At 37.4% G+C, this 5,515-nt stretch overlaps 1 pseudogene; it reads left to right on the forward strand.

Moving 5' to 3' along the window:
- Positions 1–406: 406 nt before the first annotated feature.
- Positions 407–1,146, forward strand: LOC102729476 (polyadenylate-binding protein-interacting protein 1 pseudogene; annotated as a pseudogene).
- The last annotated feature ends 4,369 nt before the right edge of the window (positions 1,147–5,515 follow it).

The raw sequence follows: 5,515 nt of genomic DNA on the forward strand, positions 1-5,515 counted from the left end.
CAAAAATCATCTGATTTAAAAATGGGCAAGACAACTGAATAGACATTTTTTCCAAAGAAGACATACAGATGGCCAACAAACACATGAAAAGATGCTCAGCATCACTAATCATCACAGAAATTCAAATCAAAACCTCAATGAGGAGATCAAGGGAACAAATGGACAGGTTACAAGAGCAGATATTCTTCAGGTTGGTCTTCGGGAGTTGCTGAATGCTCTCTTTTCTTTTTTTTAAAGATTTTATTTATTTATTTAATTGAGAGAGAGAGAGACAGCGAGAGAGGGAACACAAGCAGGGGGAGTGGGAGAGGGAGAAGCAGGCTTCCGGCCGAGCAGGGAGCCCAATGTGGGGCTCGATCCCAGAACCCTGGGATCATAACCTGAGCCGAAGGCAGTCGTTTAACAAACTGAGCCACCCAGGTGCCCCTGAATGCTCTCTTTTCTAATCCTATGGATGACAACTTAATTTGTGCAGTAAAATTACTGAAGTTGACAGGGTCAGTTTTGGAAGATGCCTGGAAGGAGAAAGGAAAGACTGATATGGAAGAAATCATTCAGAGAATTGAGAATGTTGTCCTAGATGCAAATTGCAGCAGAGATGTGAAACAGATGCTCTTGAAGCTTGTTGAACTCCGGTCAAGTAACTGGGGTAGAGTCCACGCAACTTCAATGTACAGAGAAGCAACACCTGAAAATGATCCTAATTATTTTATGAATGAACCAACATTTTATACCTCTGACGGTGTTCCTTTCACTGCGGCCGACCCAGATTACCAAGAGAAATATCAAGAGTTACTTGAAAGAGAAGACTTTTTTCCAGATTATGAAGAAAATGGGACAGATTTATCAGGGACTGGTGATCCATACTTGGATGATATTGATGATGAGATGGACCCAGAGATAGAAGAAGCTTATGAAAAGTTTTGTTTGGAATCAGAGCGTAAGCGAAAACAGTAAAGCTAAATTTCAACATAAGAGTTTTATAAAGCAGCTTAGGTTATGGTGATTTAGCAGAACACAGGAAAACAGGAAAATGTGTCACACTTATACCAAATTAAGGATATTGAGTTATGTTACTAATGTATGCAACTTTAATTTTGTTTAACACTATCTGCCAAAATAAACTTTATTCCCTATAACTTAAAATGTATATATATATATATACATTTATATTATATATATATACTATTATATATATATAATAGTTTATTATGTACAGTTACACCTGTTTGAATGACTAAAATGAAAATGACAAGAAATAACAAGTGTTGGCAAGTATGTTGGTGGGAATATAAATTGGTTCAGCCATTGTGGAAACCAGTATGGAGGTTCTTCAAAAATTAAAAAAAGAAATGCCATATGACTCAATAATTCCACTGTTGGATATTTACCCAAGAAAACTAAAACACTATTTTGAAAAGATATATGACTCCTATGTTTATTGCAGCATTAGTTACAATATCCAAGATATGGAAGCAACCTAAGTGTCCACAATAGATGAATAGATGTGGTATATATACACAATAGAAAGATGTGGTATATATACACAATAGAATATTATGCAACCATAAATCAGGATGAGATTGTGCCATTTGAGGCAACATGGATGGACCTAGAGATTATTATGACAAGTAAAATCAGTCAGACTGAGAAAGATAAATACCGTAAGATTTCACTCATAAGTGGAATCTAAAAACCAATGAATAAACAAACAAAAAGCAGAATCTATATGAAAACATGATTTTCTGATCTATATAATTTTTTTCTAACTCAAAACACTTCATTTAACATTTCTTGAAATACAGCTCTACTAGCAGCAAAATACTTTGATTTTTGTTTGAGAAAGTTTTTATTTTCCCTTCACTTTTGAAGGATAATTTCACAGGGCACAGAATTCTAGGTTGGTGGGTTTTTTCCCCCCTCTCAACACTTTAAATACTTCATTACACTATTTTCTTGCTTGCATTATTTTTGAGAAGTCATGTGTAACTCTTATCTTTGTTTCTCTCTCAGTAAGGCATTTTTGTTCTGGCTTATTTCAGGATTTTTTCTTAATCTTCGACTTTTTGAAGTTTGAAATTGGTATGCCTTGGTGTAGTTTTGTTGTTGTTGTTGGTGGTGGTGTTTTGGTGGTGATGGGGAGGCATTTATCCTGTTTGATATTACCTGAGCTTTCTGGATCTGTGGTTTGACATCTGACCTTAACTTGGGAAAATTCTGTCATTATTGTTACAGATATTACTTCTGTTGCTTTCTCTCTTTCTTCTCCTTCTGGCATTCCTATTACATATATGTTATACTTTTTGTATGTGTCCCACAGCCTTTGGATATTCTGTTCTATATTTTTTTTTACAGTCTTTGTTCTTTCTGCTTTACAGTTTTGAGGTTTCTATTGATATATCCTCAAGCTCAGAGATTTTACCTCAGTCTATTAATATGCCTGCCAAAGGCTATTCTTCATTTCTGTTACAATGTTTTTGATCTCTGTTGGGGGGGTTTCTTTCTTAGGATTTCTGCCTACATTACCCATCTGTTCTTGCATGCTATTTACTTTATTTGTTAGAACACTTAGCATGTTAATAATACTTGTTTTATACTCCCAGTCTGATAATTCTAACATCCTGCCATTTCTGCTTCTGATGCATGCTTTATCTCTTTGAACTGTGTCATTTTTTATTATGCCTTATGTTTTTTTTTTTTCTTGATAATCTGATATGATGTAATGGCTAAAAGGAACTGTTGTAAATAGGCCTTTTGGAATGTCATGGTAAAGTGTGAGGGGAAGGGAAGAATTCTATAGTGTTGTGATTAGTTCTGTCTTTTAGTACACCTATGCCTCTGGTCTGTCAACTTCCCAAGTGTTTCTCAGTTTTTTTCTCCTCCTTTTGGCGATGCAGGATGCTTATAGGGAGCTGTAGCTGAATATTTATTTTCTCCCATGTGGAAGTCTAGGGCTGACTGGAGTTGGTTATTTCCCTTCCCCAGATCAGATAGGTTCTGATAATACTCCAGCAGGTTAGAATCTGGTTAACTAATTTTTCCTGATGATAGGCCTTGCTAAGAAGAATAGAGTGCTCTGAAGCATTCCAAAATGGTTCCTTTTTCCTTTCCCTCCTACCAAAAGCACAAGAGGATTTTTCTCTGACATTTATCTGATATGGAAGTTCCCCTATGATCCTGATCCTGTCCCCCTGGAGGTTTTCCTATCAGAGTTGTCCTCATTGAGTCTCTAGCATTCTATCAATTGCCGTTCAGATTTTTCTACTCTATCACTGGTTTCTGTGGCAGTTTCTGCTCTTCAGTCTCTGCTTTGGTGAGCTATGATTCCCTGTATTCTCCTGTCTGTCTCTCCAGTCTTGGGGGTGGTGGTTTTTCCTGTGTCTTCCCCTCTCTTATGGATCCAAAGAAGAGTCGATTTTTAGCCTGTGTGGCTTTTTACTTGTAATGGAGTTGCAACTTGCAAGATCCTTACATGTGGAACTGGAAACTAAAAGTGCACAATGATTTTTATAGTTACTTAATTTTGAAAATTCCTGAATATGTTTTATTCTTGCATATCTATATTTTGTATTGATGTATGAGCTTTGAAAATTTCTATAATATGAAAATGGTCTATACTTTTATGATACCTTTATTTTTTTTTAATTTTTATTTATTTATTTGAAGAGAGAGACACAGTGAGAGAGGGAACACAAGCAGGGAGAGTGGCAGAGGGAGAAGCAGGCTTCCCGCCAAGCAGGGAGCCCGATGCGGGGCTCGATCCCAGGACCCTGGGATCATGACCTGAGCCGAAGGCAGACGCTTAATGACTGAGCCACCCAGGCGCCCCTATGATGCCTTTATTTCCAGGTGAAAGAAAGCAGTTCAAGACAATTTATGCAATAAGGACAGTTTATTGACTCATATAACTGAAAATTCAGGGTAGGAATTTCTTTAGGCAAAGCCTAACTAAGAGTTCCCACAACATCAGGAAGGATCCAGTTTCTCACCATCTCTTTTATCTTATTATTTTCAGTCAAAATTTTTCATCAGCTTCAACCTGCAGTTTTCCCCAAATGTGGCTCCATATGTGACTCCTGATTCTTCCCTTTAGGTATAATAATGGCTACAGCAATTCTGGAATTTATATTATCATACCATATAATCCAAGAAGGATGAGAATAAGACTTTTCTAGTTGTTGTAGAAATGAAAGGGAACTTCTCTTTTTAGGAATCTCTAAAAAAGTTTTGTCTTCTTTCTCTGAATCTTACTGTATTATATGTCTTCTCTGAGCTAATCACCATGACCAGAGAAGTGGAATGCATTGATCAGCATACCACAAGGTTGAAATGGGAAGTCTTTTTTCTTTTTTTTTTTTTAATTTTATTATGTTATGTTAGTCACCATACAATACATCATTAGTTTTTGATGTGGTGATCCACGATCCACTGTTTTCATATAACACCCAGTGCTCCATGAAGTACATGCCCTCCTTAATACCCAATACTGGGCTAACCAATCCCCCTCCCCCCTTGCCTCTAAAACCCTGTTTGTTTCTCAGAGTCCATAGTCTCTCATGGAAGTCTTTTTTCTTAAAGCCAAATCTGTGTTGTTACCATAAAAATGGGAATGGTTGCTAACCAGCCGAAAGAACAAATGACCACTATACCAAAAATTCTTTTTTTTTTTTTTAAAGATTTTACTTATTTATTTGACAGAGAGAGATGCAGTGAGAGAGGGAACACAAGCAGGGGGAGTGGCAGAGGGAGAAGCAGGCTTCCCGCTGAGCAGGGAGCCCGATGCGGGGCTCGATCCCAGGACCCCGGGACCATGACCTGAGCCGAAGGCAGATGCTTAACGACTGAGCCACCCAGGTGCCCCCAAAAATTCTTAATTTAACTTGAATATTAATTATTTTCCTTTTGAATACTAATTTCATGTTGATTCTGGTTATTCAAACACTAATCTAGGTACTGCTATAAAGGGATTTTTCAGATTGAAATAAGTTTTCTAATCAACCAATATTAAAATAAGATTAATCTAGAATATCTCAATGGGCCTAATGTAATCACTGTTAAAGTGATATATATATATATGTATCCTGGCACTTGTCAAAGATGGCAAGGAGGATTTTTTTTTAATACTCCTGCAGTAAGTGTCGGCACTACTGCAATAATGGAGAGAGATTGACCTTAACTCCAAATACTGTGAAAACATCTGGAGATTTATAGCCAAAGAACAAAGTAAGAGGGGTCAGTGGATGGAAAATTACTGAGAGAACTTTGGTTAGATGTCAAAGGTAGAGGGATTCTTCCTAATGTGGCTTAGTAGGATTCTTGTTAAAGACAGGCCAATGATTTAGATATGGGGAGAGGGGCATTCTTTTTTTTTAAAGATTTTATTTATTTATTTGAGACAGAGAATGAGAGAGAGAGAGCACATGAGAGGGGGGAGGGTCAGAGGGAGAAGCAAGCTCCTTGCCGAGCAGGGAGCCCGATGCGGGACTCGATCCAGGGACTCCAGGATCATGACCTG

This window comes from Leptonychotes weddellii, unplaced genomic scaffold (assembly GCF_054177405.1).
Source record: "Leptonychotes weddellii isolate Sample4059 unplaced genomic scaffold, ASM5417740v2 HiC_scaffold_4092, whole genome shotgun sequence".
NCBI classification, from domain to species: Eukaryota; Metazoa; Chordata; class Mammalia; order Carnivora; family Phocidae; genus Leptonychotes; species Leptonychotes weddellii.